We start from the raw sequence: 18,880 nt of genomic DNA, 5'->3' as shown, positions 1-18,880 counted from the left end.
TGTGCCATGACGTTACTGACTGCCCTAAAACATCCTCCTGGAAGTAGCTACATTTCTGCAGAACTAATAGAAAAATCAACATCACCCTGAAGCTGTTGGTGTTGAAAAATAACATAAGAATGACTGAGTGAGACCATTGGATCTTGTCCTTCAGTATCCTGTCCCTGATGTTGACCAGTTGCAGATGGTTAGGCAGGAATATAAGGGGACGTCAGTCAAGTGCTGTTTCCCCATAACAGCCTCCCAGCCTCTAGTGACTTGTGGCTCTCCAACTGTCTGAGCAGAGGCCTCCTGTGGATCTTGGTGGATTTTTCTTTTTCTTAATTTGTCCTATTTTCTGAGGCCAGACATTAAAGATGGTAAAAAGTACATTCAACTGTGTACACAGCAGAAGCTTTTTTATGATGGAATGTGACTGAAGTAATATTGAAGTTTGAAATTTTTTTTTCCTAAGTTTTTCTCTATCTTCACTACAAGTCATTTGCTTGCTTAGGGAACAGCCAATTCCCTTTCAAAGACACAAAGGCGTCATCCTGATTGCTCTGAGTGTTCAAGCTAACCTAGAGCAGAGGCACAGTTTGCCCTTCTCCCGAGAAAGTGGATTTCAGGGTAAAGTGGGGAGAAAGTTAGCCTTTTATGCTTATTAAACCTCCCCCATATTTCTAGGTCTGACGTGAAATCCCATTAAGAGGCACCCAACACACAGGAAACTGGGAAAACAACATCCCTGCTCCCTTCTGCAAGGAGGTGTCCTTGAGGAAGGTCATGGGAGACACTCGTTGAAAGCTGTGGCATTTGTGCTCAAGCAGCACCAAGCACAGGCTGCTCCTGCAGCTGAGGAAAGCTGCACCCTTTCTGCTCTTCCCAGCGGCCCAGCGGTTCCCAGCGGTGAGGAACATTTTGTTGTCACCATGAATAAACACCGAGGACATATTCCTTTTTAAACAGCAAAGACTGTCTCAAGTACAAGAGATCAAACCCAGCTTCTTCGGCTCCTGACTGGATACAGACTGATAGGCGTGAATAGTAAGGAGAAATATTCTAATTTACAATAGATTTCTCCTTCCCTTTCCCTCATAGCTAAGAGATTTATTTAAAAACAATAAAACTTTTTTGTTGTTGTTTTTAATTACACTGATTCCCGAGGCTGGTACTGGAGGGCTGCCGTTTTGCTGAAAAATAATCCCACTTTCACAATGGAAACTTGAGACACTGGTGGAACAGATTGCAAACCATTTCCATGCCTGGTTTAACTGCTTGACTGCCAGCCTGTGTAACTAATTTTCAGTAGGCATTTACTTACATACACAACGCTCTCTAGTTTCACATTGCTATCGGGCTACGACTACATCAAGGAAAAAGTCTTGTGTACTGCTCTGCACAGGCACGGATGAGATGCAGGGAGACGGTAAGTGACTGCAGAGACGAAGGTTCCTGCCCATGAGAAAAAAAAAGCATGAAAAGGTAGGAATTTGGACAAAATAATAATAATTTAAAAAGAACCTAAACAGGAATCTGTAGTACATCATCTTAATAATTGCTCACACATCTCCACTGATTGAGGGAGCTGGGAGAAGGGGAATGTCAGTTCTAAACAGCAAATATTTTGAATTTCATGCTATTCTCTTGAACTTAGGTTAATTGCACTGAACTTTGGCCAGGTAGAAGATAGGCAGCTGGTCTAACCTAGCCAATAATTTAGTCCTCAGCAGCAGTGAGAGAGAAGGTTGTCCACAGGGCAAATGATTTGCTTGCTGCTGACGCTCTGCTGCAGAAGTGACTGTCTCTCTCCACTGACACTTGTTGAGGTTTAGTCGCCCAAACACATTGTATAATTTATTTTTGAACTGCTAAAGTGAAGGGAGGTGAAACTTTCTATACGTATCTATGTAAATCTTGTGCACCTGTGTAGGGAGAGTGAATTTGGCAGTAATAGCCTAGTCTACACCTGGAAGAGCGCCAGACTTTATCTTCACCGTTGGGCTGTAGAAATTGTGTCTGCCCACCGAGTTCAGAGTGAGGGATGAGCAACACATCTACATGGTGGTGGAGCAGTGACTCTGGCCGTGCTGGATATGTCAAGAAACTGATATTCAGTGTATTGCCATGGGACGTATGCCACGCTACAGAAAACATTACACAATATTACAGGAACCTGGTCAAGACAACAGTGAAATGGATTCTATGAAGCTATTGCTTTTGAGGAAGAAAATAAAGATCCTCATGGGCTTGTGATCTCTCAGACCTTCCCCTGTCACAGTCCTTCTCTTCACCCTTCTCTTCTCCCCTCGTGGGCAGTAAAGGTGAAGTCAGAGAAGATAAGGAAATCTGACTACTGCGCTGTGTGAATGATGTGATGTTAATGCAGATTTAGTTTGGTTTTCAAATAAAAGAAACTATCCTCATTCCATTCCACTTTCCTCATTCACCACAACTCCTCTTTGGACCTTTACCAAGTTGATGGGCGCCTGTAGCAGAATGCTGGTCTCTGAGCAGACATCACTGAAGCATGAGATAACGGTTTTCCTGACAGGGACAAAAGTAAATTTTGAACTCCACAGGCTCTTGTGTGCTTTATCCACTTGCTTCAAACTTTCCAGCATGCAAAGTGTGAGCACATGAAGCAGGAAGAACAATTATTTCTAGTGTGAATTTACTCAGAGAAACAGGGTGAAAATTAACAGAGCAATGCACAAGTGTGCAGAGCAAAGAATGCGTCAAGGGAAATTTCTGCCTTCTGATTCCAGCCCCCAAACAACTCTTTCATTAGTTATAAACACTCTCCAGCTTCAACAATTCTCAACCTGTATTTATTTTTTTCATTCTGCCTTGTAACCCAGAACTAGGTTACAAAATATAAATGTAGCATGTCCCTTTGCTGGGGTCTTTCCCAGTGCAAAGGCACTTTCTGGGTTATTTTCTTTCTTATTTTCTTCACCTAGCCATTTCTTTTTCCTTCAGTAGCTTCCTTAGTATTCACAGCTTTTTCAGGACTGTTAGTGGCTTTTAAAAGACCTGTATCATGAGAACATGCCACTGTACATGTTGTATGAAACTATCTTTAACTCATAAGCAGTTTCCAGAAACCGAACATATCATAAAAGCAGGACTGATGTCAGGGCTGATTTAAGAGTGTGGAAAACTTTCTCTAAACTCTCCTATGTTCTGTCTATCATAGAGCTTTTTATTTTTAAAGAGGATGGATGTATGTATATATGGGTGTATTTTAGATATGAATCAGTTTGATCTGGAAATTTACATATGGTTCCTAACTGCTAAAGAACTGAGGTTTTAGATGAACAAGATTCAGCTTCTTTGCAAAACAATTAAATACTATAAGATGGAACTTGAAGTGATTTCAAAAAGCGATGTAGGACACGTGACTTAGGTCTTGGTGACTTTGGATGTCCCTTCAAGTTGACAGTCTATCCAAAGAGGAAATGTCAGAAGACTGTGTCTGGATCCTATAGGAATGAGTTGAACAGTGAACTTACATATATCCTTGGGAAAATCCAGAACTCCCTGAGCAATAGAAAAGATAATAAATTTCTACATTTTGTTACATCCCTGACTGCAGGATTCAGGTAGACTGCTTCAGTTCTCTTAGTCTGCACACACAAAGCTTCAGAAAGCTACTCCCTCAACTTCTTACTTTTGAAACTTGCAAGAAATTATAAATGAAGATGACAAAATCTCTTCATTGAAGGATTATATATTTCTCGTTAAACTTTAACTTCATTTAAAATCCATCCTTGATCCTCTTAAAGTATTTGCGTAAGTGAATGAGGGCTGTAAAGCACGACTGAAGCTTTCCTCCTTGGGGAAGCAGCTTGACCAATTTACATATTTATTAAATATTTTATATTTTACCAGATTGTATGCACTTCAAAATGTCACATCTTATTTTTGGTCTCAGCACTGCATAACAGTAATGGCTATTTCCAGTCCCAGGAAAAAAAAAAAAAAAAAAAATCTGCATCTCCTGATTTGACCACTTCTTAAGAATTTGAGGTTTTTATTTCTATGTTTTACTCTCTTCTGCAAAATTTTAGCTTTTAGTGTTATGAAGTTGTGCTAGTCCTGTGCAAACGAATCTCCTGTGGGGCTACGTGACCAGCCTCTCATTTTTCCTCTGGAATGAGATTCAGCTTTCTAAGCATCCAAACTGAACTCCTGAACCTGTTTGATGGTAATTTTGGCTTTAAAGAAAACAAACGCAAAGCTGTTGCAAGCCAGAAATGCACATGAAGATGTGCTTTCCCTAGGGGTACAAGGATCTATCAAAGCAGTGTTGATATTTCTGGTGTAATTCCCCCCCTCCTCCCCCTTACAGTTCAGCTGTCAGCATCTGGAGCAGAGATTTTTTCCTTTGTTCATAAAGTACAAGACTAGGGCGTGCATGAGATATCACAACTAGGTCTTTCTACAAGCAGCCTGGAGTCTGGAGACAGAATGGAGTAAGACTCCATACAGGATGCATGAGATGAGGGCACATGCCCAGTTTTGCTGCTGGACTCCTGAGTGTTGTGGAACAAACTCCTTTCCTCTGCGTGTCCCTATTTTTAATGCAACCGGACTTTCACAGAGTGCTTTGAGGTGCAGCTGCTGAGAAGAGAATTAGAAAATAACTTTATTTAGAAGTTAAGAGGAATTTCTGTAGCTATCTTTTCTGACCACCTCCATAATGCATGACTTCCCTGGACTTAACCCTGGTTCAAGTATATTAATTTTGCAGGATACGTTCTTTGGAGGGAAAAAATAATAACCACCAAAAAAACCTCCCCACAACACACCAATAAACAGACTCAGAGATGAAAATATTTAACAATGAGAGCATTTGGTACATCGTTCCAGTGGCCAATTATTTTAAGGTCATATTGGCCTTGTCTACATTTTCAGGCACTGAATTCTGTTGTATTACCCTTTCTGTAGAAGACAGTATTACTATTATAACTTTTGTCCCCATTTGAATTTTTGCATGGCCCTGTTATGCCATTCCTTGACCTTGTCTTGACAAAATAAAGAGATCAAGTTCCTCATTGAAATCTTTTTTGTTTCAAGTGCAGGAACACAGAATATTTTAGGTTGCTCCAACTGGGCAACATCCTTGAAGCATAAATATTAGTAAATGAAAAAGATTTTCCAGTTGCAGCCACAGTAGGTAAAAATTCATAGGTTGTAGACCTTTTCTAACCCTAAAATCCCTTTGAACACTCAAGGCACCCTTTGCCCTTTTAGCCAACATACTTGTGTTTGGAGAGGGGGTAGAAACTCTGAACATGTCCTAGCTGTTTGGTGGAATAAACTGTGGTCTGAAATATTCCTCTTTGAAGGAAAAGCCAGGCAAGGGTTAGACCTCGTTACTGTTTCCTCAGCCTGGCTGAGGTACGGGCAAATCTTTTTCAGAGTCATATCTTCCCTAGGGAGGGTCCACATTATTCATCCTTTCCTCTTCATGGGTCCTCTGACAGCCTTATCAGTAAGGATTTCTTCCAGGTCACTGCACAATGAGCACGACAGACAGGCTTTAAGACTCCACTAGAGGCATACCATGCTAAAAATAGTTTTGTATTGTAATTGCAATATACAAACTATCTGCTGACCAACGATTGCTCCATATCTGATCTATGCCATGTTGCTTTCTGAATTTTCTACTTTCCTATTCAAATGTGACAGTGAAATGTCTTAGAGGAGTTAGGTATGAGATGTGAAAAAAATCCTATGGCATGATATCAGTGGTCCATTTAGCCTAGGAGTCTGTCTTCAACAGAAGCAGTAGCAGAAGCTATTTAAACACGTATTGTAGATTAAGCTCTATTAGTTTTCTCGCATTATAAACTCACACTAAACTGATGGTATTTCTTTTCCATAGATTTATAATCTTGTTATTACCTGTCTTTAACTACAGATGCTGCGTGACTTTGACTGGAGCTGACACAGGTCTTTTAATATGAGAGTTAGTCAGGTGTGGATCTACACTCAAAACTTCTTTCAGTGATAAAGGTAAATTATATGCTAACTGAGCAGAACCAGACACTCTTTCACAACATCAGAGCAAGTAAAAGGAAAGAGTATTTCAGATGTTCCTTTCCACCACACCTTAATTTCCTTCAAGCTGATATGATATGTTGCTCTCGGGAGATGGCAAAGGACAGGACAAAAAGTTAGACCACTTTGAGAACATGAAAGTACCTAAGCCATTTTTGTAAAATGGAGCCATGCAGGTACTCTAAGGACCTTGTGAGTAGTTATGGATACTCTGCTTGCTAAATGCTCTCTATGCTTTCAAGTCAATATACAGAGGAGCACGGGCAAAAGGGGATATTGGCAAAGATCACCTCCTAGGCAGCACTGCTGTGGAAAGGCTTAGAGGAAAGCTGTTACAAGGCCATTGCTGTTACAAGGTTAAATTACCATGTAATTGTGCCCTGCAACCTCCAAATACATCAAGAAGTTCTACCTTTGTTTTTTTGCCTTTTTTTTTTGTCTGTGGCAGTTCCAAAAGTGTCTCTTCTTTGCCAACAAATCTGCTTTTTGCTGACACCACGCTTAGTAATCCTTTATTGATTCAGTGCTTGTAAAAGCATGGGCAGAAAGTGGATAAATGGAAGCTATGGATATACGGCCTCCCCTCTCTGACAGACAGAGCAGCCTCAGTCTGTGAGCTGTGAGCTCAGAACCACTGCCAGAAGCACTGCTGAAGTGAATGGAGTTTCCCCCGGTGTCATGTAAGAGGAGTTTTTCCTTTGCGTTTAATATCTCACTGTTAACAGAGGAGGTGGAAAGATCGGTTATCTTTAATTGCTGAGCATGCAAAAAGCACAGTGTCTCCTAGCGAGCTGGGTAATAGATGTAGCTGGGTAATAGATGTAGGCAAGCATTCACCCTTGCCGCTGTACGTAGCTTCTGAGTTGTGATCCTTGCGGGTGTTGCTATTGGCACACAGCCCTGAGAAGTAGGTGGAAATTTGGCTCTGATGGATGTTTTTATGGTTCTCCATATAGGAATCTCAGTGCCTCCTATTCACAAGACCCTCACAAGGTCAGGACCTACCAACCCTTCCTTGCGGAGCTTTAATAATCTGTCTAAAAATCAGCATTTAGTTTGAGTCACTTTAGGGTGTTTGAGACATCCCTGCAGGGCTGGCAGGTAGAACAGAGGATGTAAAAGAGAAAAATCTTTCTGCAGCACCAGTGGGAGGAGAGTCAGGAAAGATAACCTTGAGCCCTTCCAATGGCTCCAGAGAGCTGTGTCTAGGTATATGGATCATACCCAGAAGGGACTAAAATCAGCATGGAAGTAATTTTGTGCCATGTTGTACACCTACAATGGGTTTCGTTTCAAAATGAGGGTACTAGAAGTTTGTTCTTTCCACCAGCTTCTTTAAAATAACTAAAAGGTCTTGTGCACTTGACCCGGAACTTGCTGTTGGCATCCAAAACCCAGTACCATCACGTGGCTGATGGACCCAGTGTGTTGCCTTTACTGGAAATAGCATAAAAGTTTGCAGCCTTAGGAATGATAAAATGATCTTGTTCAGCCCTACAGCCTTATGCAGAGGAAGCACATAAGGTTATGGTTTTGATTCATGACTCCCTCTTCATTTACAACAGCAGAAACCTAACTCAGGTTTTAGACTTTACACGGCTGGCATTGAAACTATTCTGACTGGCAATCACCACAGGCTTTAAAAAAAGAAAAAGCAAAAAAAGCACAGGAGTACAATAAATGAATACGAAATTAAATTATAATCCTGATTTAGGAAAGCATTTATATACTTGTGTGACAACCACCATGCCAAAATGCCTAAAGGTGTGCAGCTACTGAAGGAAGATCTGAATTAGGGCCTATTAAATTAATCTAAAAATTAGAAGAATATGATCAGCATCAAACAGTTATGTAAACTATCTTCTCTACTATCAGAAGCTTTATTCGACTTGTGTTTCTCCTGCAGACAGCAGATTGGTCAGATTCTTTTCCTGACTGAGAGGTGTAATTAAACTTTGCCATGTCTCCCAGCAGAGCAATGCCACTTTTCTCAGAGCGTTCATCCCCTGATGGTGGAAGATACACACTCCCCTTAGGTTCCCCAGGTATTTCTATAGAAATAATACAAAGAGAGGTTGTATCTCCTCCGGCCGTGGAGAGCACATGGATTAAAGGTCAGTATATGACTTGATTTTTCTTCTCACCTGACTGAAAGGCAGCCAAATCTTTGACAAAGGGATTGTTGTCTTTGTTTAGGAGGCCTTTTCCAACACTACCACCATAAAGTCGGAGGATATAAAATGCATGAACTATTTATCCAGTCTCACCACTGCCCTGATGAGCAAAAGAACCTGTGAAGGAGGATATAAAATGCATGAACTATTTATCCAGTCTCACCACTGCCCTGATGAGCAAAAGCAACCTGTGAATGTTAGAGGGAAAAATAATCTTACTTTAATAGCATCTATCATGTTATACGGGGTTGTATTGAGGTGCCCTCAGGCTAACTCAGCCTGCCTTCATAAGCAAAACTCCTCACCAGATAAACCCTTTTGCCTGCTTCATTTTCCCTTTCTTTCAGGCAAAAGTATAGAGCTCAACAAAATGAGATTGGCAAATTGATCCTGTTACAGCTAAATTTGGGGTAATTGTTTTTCTAGGACTGCCTTTAAAATAATTATAATATTCTTGAGAAATACAGTGCTCCTGGTAGCTGTTCTTGCCTATAGTGTTTTCAGGCAGCAGTGTCAATTATTCCTGTGTATCTGTATCTTTTTTATCTAGGCTAAATCCAAAATTTGCATCCCAGTTGCATTGCAGGTGATGGTTTTTGAGCCTGGGAATGACATGATGTGAAGATGTTAGTGCTCAGAAAGTGTGCATGCAGGGCTTTTATCTGTTAAAGTATGTTTTGGAAACTGGCCCCAAATGTGATTGGAGCGATTAACCTGTCTGTTCTTCTCAGTTTCTTTAGTAAATGCTCTGTGACACACTCAGTTAAATCTGGTAATAAAATATCCTCCACTGGGATGTCTGACATGCCTGAAGTTAACCCCGTGTTGGAGGGTTTCCTTAGCTCATGGACCTGTTACAAATTCATGGTGCTCACTGTCTTTCTGTGAAAGGTGCAGGAGCTCAGTACTTCTCTTGATGTGGCTCCTGGCATTTAGAGACACACAAAAGAACACCCCTAAAAATGAAACAAAAAACACTCCAAAGCAAAACACCCCCACACCAACGTCACTCGACCGTTGTCGTGGTTTAACCCGTCAGGCAGCTAAACACCACACAGACGTTGGCTCACTCTCCCCCAGTGGGATGGGGGAGAGAATCGGAAAAAAGGTAAAGCTTGTGGGTTGAGATAAAGACAATTTAATAGGACAGAAAAGGAAGGGAAAATAATAATAACAATAAAAGAAATATACAAAACAAGTGATGAACAATGCAATTGTTCACAACCCGCTGACTCATGCCCAGCCAGTTCCCGAGCAGCATCTGCACCCGCCCCCGGCTAACTGCCCCCAGTTTTTTTGTTCAGCATGATGTCATATGGTATGGAATATCCCTTTGGCCAGTTTGAGTCAGCTGTCCTGGCAAAAGGGTTTATCTGATGAGGAGTTTTGTTTATGAAGGCAGGCTGAGTTAGCCTGAGGGCACCTCAATACAAGCCTGTATAACATGATAGATGCTATTAAGGCAAGAAGATTTTTCCCTCTGATATTCACAGGTTTCTTTTGCTCATCAGGGCAGTGGTGAGACCGGATAAATAGTTCATGCATTTTATATCCTTTGACTTTATGGTGGTAGTGTTGGAATTGTTATGTCCCAAATAGGGTTACTGTTTTTTACTAGGTACTTTCACTATGCATGTATTCACAGTGCATAACAGAGAGCAGCCTCCCTCTCAGGCACTGCAACAACCCCAGTGCAACAACAGCTTCACTTTGGGGAACCATGTCCACACTGTAGTTTGGAATAGCTCTGCCAGACTGAAAGAGCATAATGCAATAAGTGGAAAATAGGCAGAAGTGCCATGAATTATGAGCAATCCTTCCGCAGACTGTGCTGTAAGAAGTCCTCATCACTTGGAGCTGCTACCCCAAGATACCTTCAGAGGCGGTGTGCAGCAATCCTATGCTGCCTTTCACCGAAGAGCTTCCAGGTGCTTCCAGCATTTACACCAAAGGGAAATGAGCTGCATCCCCTCCACTTTCTGCTGAGGAAGCCTGAACCACCCTGCACAAACGGGATGTTTCTGTGCAAGAGAAGAAAAGGGCTTGTAAAAGAAAAAACGCTGTGACAGAGGCTTCAAAGTGACAGCTGAAGACCTTCTCCTTAAAGGAGGAGGGTGGCGAAAGTGATCTAATGAAATCTCCATGCTTGACACCACCTGAGGAAAGGCCACTGATATCTGCTCTGGTTTCGGAGGCAGGGTCGGTCATTACCTTGCAGCATCACTGTCACTCTACCACAGTCTGGCCTCTGCTGAGAGTTAAAAGGACTGTTGGTTTGTTTTTTTCTTCTGGGATTTAAAGACTGTTTTTTAGCTTTTAGTCGCTTTCCCAGACATAAGGGATATTAAAGGAATTATAACGTAAAGCTCTGGGCAAAGTATCTAGGTCAGCTCCTGATAAGCACCTGACAATAAGCTTGTTCCCTAATGGGTGGTGTTCGGAGCAGGTTTTCAGTAGGTTTTGTGAATTTCAAACAGGATTCTGGACAAATTCAGCACCGAAGCTCATTTTCTGTCCTGGCAGTTTACGAGGGGAGGAGATACACCAGAATGCAGGTTGGTGTGTGGGTGAATAACCCAGATCCAACTGCTGGCATTCATTGGTGGCCCAAAGAAAGTAAGGTAACCAACCCCCATATTTAGAAGTCCAGAATCAAAAAGAGAGAAAACAAATGCTCTTTTCCAAATTGACATCCTTTGCGCGAGCCCAGGCAGCAGCCACAGAGGATTAGCGAGCAGGACCAAAACCCAGGTTATCTCCTGAAATGATAGGAACAAAGATGAAAGTAGATATTTTAGAAAGAGGAAGTGTTGGACTGGCTCAGCGTCAGTGAATTGCCACCAGTAGCATCAGGAACATCTAAAATCAAACCAGGGGAAGGCAAGATGTGCACTGAGGCCTGGAGCCATTGCTTTAAGAGAAGAGTTGAGTGTAGCCATGAGAGGACGCACAGGCGAGAGAGATGGGCTCAGAGGGGATGAGCAGCAACCTGGAAAAGCAAGAGATGGTCATATTCAAAGACCTTGAGGAAGTCCTGCCACCTGCTTGTCCGCATGTTTTCTGCAGACATTGGCAAAAATGATGACATTCCTGCTGTTCCTTGTGTCAGAACTAGCAGTCTTGTTGTACAGTGAGTTGAGAAATAGCAATTAAGAGATCTTTTTTTTTCTCTCTCAAAAACTCAGGTTCATGTGAACTCGGGAGCTCATGCTTTTGTCCATAGCTTTAAGATGATCTTTCAGAAATGAAGATAAAAATTACAGAAATGTTGCCTAGAAGTCACCTTCCCTGAAGTTTTTCCATGTGGCGTTTGCTGGATGTAAAATGTTTGCTCTGGGTTTGATTTAGAGATCAGATTTAATATCACAATGCTGATGTCTTTCTTAAATGTCTGCCAGGTTTTATTAAGGTAGATTTTATTATTTACAATGGGACATTACAGGTATGTGTCAGGGAGGTGTTAAATTGTGGGAAGGCTGTGTGCATACCTCTCTTCTTCCATCATCATCTGCCGGTGCTGGAGGGCTAGCGCTATCATTCTGTTATTCTGCCATTCAGCAATATTATTCCTCAGGCCAGTAATAATTTTTGCCTTGAGCAGCCCAGACTCTGTTTAAGCAGCAGACCATGGAGAAAGGTCAACTCCCCCAAATTTAAAAAAAAGCATTCAGGTTTAACTATCATCTCACAGGAATTTTCTGGATTCAAGTGCAAAGAAATACAGTGTAGGCTTTGTGAAAGAAAAAGAAAGGCAGAAAAAAGGTTACCAAGGTTTATCTGGGAAGGATTCCTTACATAATGATTTATTACACAATGGTACAGCTGGAAGATGAAACACATTTGCCTGAGGATGCTATCTGGGAGAGTCTGATGGAGGCTGAGTAAAGGCCTGTAGGGATGCAGGCAACATCTGGGGCTTATGCCAGGGAGAGGATGATGTGGGATGATGTAGGAGACAGTCAGATACAGTCACCCAGCACTGTCCTGGGGCCAGTTCATGCCACGCTGCCTGGCACATGCTTTCAGTTTCATGCTAGAAATATGTGACTGTGGTGTGCTATAACACAACTCTTAAATTATTTTACACACTCTGGACTGAAAGTAAAACTGCATCAAATATACTAATAGATCCTAAGACCAAAGAGGTCCATCAAAGGACTCAGAGGAGACCTGAAGTCAAGCATCATCTAGTGTGGAGTAGCCAGCGTGCCCTGCAAAAAGCTGGCCTTGCGTGATGAGGACATGAGCGCACTCCACTGCCAGACTTGAGGGTCATCAACCATCCCTGGTGTGGTTGAAGTTAAACTGTAGATGAGGACCCAGCCAAATCCAACAATTCTCTGCAGCTCTCTGTAAATGACCACCCCTAGTGCTATCCCATTTTGGCATATGTATATTTGTCTCTTGGTCTCCCTGCATATAGACAGAGCTTGCTGAAAAGTTTTTGAGCAAGCATTTTTTCTTACATAAATAGGCATTTTTGTTGAAATACTGAAATTTTGAACTGTAAAACCAGAATAAAACCCAATACTATTTATTTTCATAAAGGCTGTCTCATTTTGCTAAATGATTTTAATAATTCTAATTTTGTCTCAAAATTATGTTTAACATTATTTCTTTTTCTGGATTAGCTGTAATAGTCTACTTCACAAACTGAAAATGTTTGATGGTTGAATCAGTTTTGATGGGCAATTTACACTATGCGGTAAATTTTGAAATTTTCTTTGACAAATGAAAACTGCTTTCTGAGAGGCTGAAATTTCCCAGAGGACAGAAATTCTATTTCCCAGCCACCTCTGGAGGAAAACTCATGTGAAAATGACAACTTTCCCTGCACTGTAATAAAACATTGTCTCAACTGAGTGCTATTTATGACCAAGCCTACAAACTACGATTCTTTTGGGAAGCATAAATAGCATCAAACAAAAAAAGTCTCTTTTTTCCTTACAAGTGGGCAACTTATTTTTTTATTAGTATTTCCTTTCTAAAGAAAATCTCTTCTCTGCTGTGAATTGAATTATAATTTCCCTATGTTTGGTTTAACTGTCTGAGCTGATTCAAGTGAATAACACAAAAATGGCCATACTTAGGTCAGATCAAAGGTTCATCTAGTCTGGTATCTTTTCTCTGATGTGGGCCAGTAGTAGCAGCTTCAGAAGACAGCATAAGGACAGAAGATCTCAAGCTATTTAACCTTCCAGCAGTCAGTGACTTGCACCACAGTTAAACTAAGAGAAAGTGGAAAGAAAGAGCAGCAAGAAATTCAGTATCTCCTTCCTTTCCCCAAGCTCCAATTGCTTCATTTCACTTTCTTCCCCCTTTCAGGGTGAAACAGTTAGTGGAGAACATTTCTTAGCTTTATTGGTACAATCCCACCATTTAAAGCTCCAATTCAGAAAGTGCCTAAGCACCTACTGAAGTCCCAGTTGCATGCTCAAAGTGGAGCTCCTGCTCAGAGGAGGTTTCCGTAATTGATGTGCATAACAGAGGTCTGAACTACATACAAAGTCAAGAAGAGGTAATAGTAAGAAAATAAGTGCAGAGACATTGTTTGTAGAAGAGCAAATGAGGAATAAACTGCCCATGTATGAATTTAGGCTGGCAATTAGAAGAACGTTCCTAATCATTAATACACTTATGTTCCGGAAACAAATTTTCCATAGGAACAATGGGGCAAAAAGAAGCCAAAATGGGGCTTCGTGGAGCTTGATAAATGTCTGCAAGGAGTCAGGTGATATAGGCTTGCAATAACAGAACTAGACTCTGTTACCCCGAGGGTCTCAGGAAATTGCCAGAAACTGCACACAGAAGCATGTCTTGAAGCAAATCAAGGTGGTACAATATGGCACCTCGATATTGAATGTGCATCAGCTGAACTAAATTTCAGTGAATCTGTAGGCGATAACAATCCACATAAGCCAGTTTACAACAGCTGAGGATCCGACTCTATAACTTAGAGTTTACAGACCCAGTAACAACTACATTGAAGAAGAAAACTATGGAACATATTTCCTTGAAGCTTTATTGATCTGCAGCCTTGTCTTAATTCAGTAGCCAGTACAAATGGCACCTTACTGACAGGCACGAAAGAAACCAAAGGTGGCTTCGTACAGAAGAGAAATTAACTTTCTGAGCTCTCTGTGTGAAACCTTTGAATAGCGTAATTTACCTGCTCAGGCTGCATGCCTCTGAAGTCAATGATTTTTTTTGCCAATGACTCCTTTTCCCAAACATGGGGCAGTAGGGGAGAAGTAAGTGTCATTTACCTTCATTTGTCGTATGCCTTAAATATTTGAACACGGATTTTCAAAGTATAAAGATAAAATACTGGGGTTGGAGGTATGCCTAATGACCTGTCAAAAATCAGCCCACCTCTGTTTTCTCATGCAGGGGAAATAATGTAAGGATTGTTGCCTTATTTCCATTAATAGTAGAGTTTGCATAGCTACATAAGAATGGGCATACTGAGTAAAATCAATTCAGCTCATTCTTTTGTCTCTGACAGCACCAGAAGAGCACAAGCTCATATGCTGTTTCCTCTGAGGGAATAGTCATTCGTGTCTCATGGACTTTCTGGATTGAGTGTGATTTCCATTATGTATTTGCTACCTCAAAATTGATTTTTCCTTCATACATATATTCTGTCTCCCCTTAAGCGCCTATGTCTTTTGCAATGACATCTTATATCAAGCCACTCCTTGGATGAACGATGCACGTACGTAAAAAGGGCAGTGAGTGGTTAAGGTAACACAGTACCCAAATCCCAGCCTCAGCCTTTGCCCTGAGTTTCTCAGCATGAATGTCCCAACAAATTTTTTTCCAGCCATTCACCATTACAGAGTCTAGAAAGATTCAGTTTTGTTATCTTCAGTGTGTTACATGTGAAATTCGCATTTCTGGAGTCCAGCTGTCTTAATGGCACAGTTTTACATTCTGTATTTCTTCACAAACCATGTAGTGCAACATCTGGTGATAGGAAGTACAGAGAGACTTTAGGAGCATCTGATCACACCGCGGTCAAAGTGACTTGAGATCCATTATAAAATGTACCATGGAGGGTCATGGCCCAAGTCACTTAATGAGCCTGGGGAAAAATCCTGCTGCAGGCCGGCACTTTGTCCTCATTGTTGCAGCCTCTTTCTCTCCCAAGAAAAATCCTTTCACTCAGGATTAGAAATAAATCCCAGGGTTGGGTGGAATAAAGTTATCAGGATCACAGAATGAACACAACCTATGCTTAAAATTAAAGCCATAGCAGGTTTCCCCAGAATGGGATTATTTTACAGGCAAACACAGTACCAGATAAAACCTTGAATTCCCTGTAGCCTCCCTAGTTTAGTTTATGTATAATTCCTCTGCTGATTAGTAGAGTTAATAAAAAATAAAAATGTCTCCCTTTAAAGCAGGAAGAGACTCACATACTTGCATATACCTATCTCCAGGACAAAGATTTAATTACCTTGAAAAAAAGCTGGAAGGAAGATGAAACTCAGGCACCTGTTACAGCTGGGAAGACTGTAAGGAGGGCCAGCATGCAATAATTAAATCTTTATCACTCAGAAAGGAGTCTGCAGCCTTCAGAGTCTTCCTGGTGAATATCATCATGTTTATTTTTAAACCTACTCCTTGCCAGCATGTCCCAAAGTAATTTCATATACACAGCTGGCTGGGAAGAGGCAGGCTGGAGCTTGAAAAAGCAAGACCTAAAAGGAGAAAGAAAGGGGCTAGCTAAAAAGTTAGCAGAAAAAGGACTGGGATGGAAGCCATCCAAGCCCAGCAATAGGTCACCTACATTTTCAGACCTGTTTGCAAAAGCCAGATTTTCCAGATCTTGGTGTCCCTCTTTCCTGAAGGTGCTGTATTTTTTTACTCTCTGCTTTTCAGTTCTTCTGGAAATCATGCTGTTTTAGATGAGGTGACAAAATATGGATTTAGGGACCGATCCCTCCCAGAGGAGGAGCAACATGGCCACAGCTGAGTGAGTTTTGCAAATGGTGAAAAACTGGTCAGAAATCTTTTGCCATGTTTGAGCAATTGCAGTGACTGCGTTGTATGGCCCTGTCATGCTCCATGCTGCCTTCCCCAACATACCAATGTGAGCCTGATCAGTCCACGGGGTTTCGGTCTGTTGGTGACCCTGGACTGCAGCCGGACCCACAGTCTCTCTTTGATCTGGGCACTGGGCTTCTTTTGTACAGAAAACCAAACTCTGGGAAAGTTAATTATTCTGTTGATGTGTGTAAGGACAAATGAACATGCATTACATTTATTTATTCATTCATATGTGCATACGTGTCCATCTATCGTCAGAAGACATATGAAGTTATGTCTGTGTGTATGTACACTGATGTATGAAAGTACATGTTTGTTTAAAAACTCTGCTGTCACAGTCACAGTCACAGTCACAGAGAAGTCACAGTCAACCAGCTGCATTAAACAACCCAATGCCTTAGGGCAAAGGGAGAGATTATTCCCTCCTGCCTGTATTTAGGACTTCTCATGGAACCGAGATGCACCAAGGAGGGATGTGAGCTGCATACAACTTTGAGACTGGCCCTACTTCACATGACAGGTTGCATCAGAGCCCTCCAGAAATCCCTTACAACCCAAGTTATTTGATTCTCTGGCTGTTTTTTGATCAATGAAATTTGTATTAATGACAAGGGGGACCATCATGAGACTACATGGGCTGGAGGGACTGCTGAATAACTCTGGGCTCCCTTGGAAAACAGCCACGTTCAGGGCCTGAGCATCTGAATCTCATCCAACTAATTACCCCCCAATTTTTTTTTTCTGACAACTTCCCACACTTTGCCCGTTGAGCACGTCTCCTTCCTTCAATGATGCCTTCTACAGAGAGTGAGAGGAAGGTCCTAAGGCTGTATTTAGAGCCAAACTGCAAATGGCACCATGAACGTCTAATAAACCTCTACAGTGAGCTCTCTTTCCCCACTCTAGCTTGGTCTGGTCGTTTAGCTCACCCCCCCTCCACAAGATGCCCGTGTTGGTTTTCGGTAGGGTTTGGATGTTCATTTATTTATTTTCCTAACAAGGTGGTAAAATACATTATTTAAAAATGTGCTTAAAAAAAGATGGGCAACTTACAAACGGGAAGGGTTAGCTGGAATCCTGAGTGTATATGCCAAGAGCAGAATGTTTTTAAGTATAGCTATGTTGTTTCATTCTTTACCTTTCTGTGTGTGTGTGTGTATGTGTGTGTGCGTATGCGTGTTCTGCAGGGATTAGTCATGGATTCACAGAATGGATTTTCTCAGAAAAGATTCTTTCTGCATCTTATTCTTTTGATACAACCTCACTATCTTTTCAGTATAAATTTTTCTCCTCCTCCTCTCTGTACATCTGTGTGTGTGCGCTTGTGGGTGTGTATAAATATGTACATATATTGTGGTTGGTTGGAAGTAGGAAAATCCATTTTCTTTAACAGTCATATCTCTGAGAAGCAGACTTACAGAAAAGCTTTTAAATACTAAATTAAAAGACTTGAACTGCTTGGCTTTTCCAGTCAGTTTCTCCTTAATTCTTTTCTCTCTCCCTCTTGCTCTCTCTCTCATTCTTACCCCTGTGCTGAGTTTTCTGTTTAATTAGGGGGAAAGAAAATAGTGACATCAGGTCAAGGACATAATCTCTTTCCAAACTGGCAAAGTCGGAGTTTAATCCTCCTGGCATAGTCCCATCCAGAAAAAGGAAAATTCCCTCTTAAGGTTTGAAGCTAAGAGTTAGGTCCTGATGTAGCACCTGTTGATGACTATGGAAATCTTTATTTATATATGTTGCTTTAGATGCTGAATCCCTTTGCCTGTGAGTACATCAGTCCCCTGTTGAAACCTCTGGAAGCTGAGGATGGACATAGCCAGAGGTGTTCTGCTGAGATGTCTGTAGGACCTTGGCATCAGAGGGCACAAGTTTTGTTGCTGAATCGGTAGACCATTTCCCTTAAGTAGACTCATAACAATGCTCCATGATTCAGCCACCTGGAGAGGGCAGGACTGTACTCCTGTGTAGTTTTCTGTCTTCAGGGTGGGAGACAACTTTCACCATTTACTCATGCTGTGCTACAGCAGGCTCTTTTTTGATTTTAACACCCTGTGCTTTGATTCACGTTCAAATTTTCTCCAGTCTAGGTACAAGTCATCTCATCCAACATCAGCAACTAGGAATCCAGCATCTTGCATAATTTATCTATAGTAACTTCAAGGATTGGACAGTATGTTCATACTCTTAGACACCCATCTTAAGAAGGGATGGTTTTCCTATGGAGTCTTACTCTCCATTGATGGCAGCGTAGACCTTGAAATCTACTTTAGATTAGATGTAGATCTTTTAATTGTCTACAATTAGACAAGATTGTGGCCAGGTCCAAAGAGTTGTGGTGAATGGAGTTCAATCCAGTTGGTGGCCGGTCACAAGTGGTGTTCCCCAGGGCTCAGTTTTGGGGCCAGTTCTGTTTCATATCTTTATCAATGATCTGGACGAGGGGATTGAGTCCTCCCTCAGTAAGTTTGCAGATGACACCAAGTTGTGTGGGAGTGTTGATCTGCTCGAGGGTAGGAAGGCTCTGCAGAGGGACCTGGACAGGCTGGATCGATGGGCTGAGGTCAACTGTATGAGATTCAACAAGGCCAAGTGCCGGGTCCTGC

This window comes from Aptenodytes forsteri, unplaced genomic scaffold (genome assembly GCF_000699145.1).
Source record: "Aptenodytes forsteri isolate BGI_AS27 unplaced genomic scaffold, ASM69914v1 Scaffold182, whole genome shotgun sequence".
Lineage (NCBI taxonomy): Eukaryota > Metazoa > Chordata > Aves > Sphenisciformes > Spheniscidae > Aptenodytes > Aptenodytes forsteri.
The sequence above is the reverse complement of the archived record's forward strand: the minus strand, read 5'-3'. Positions refer to the sequence as shown.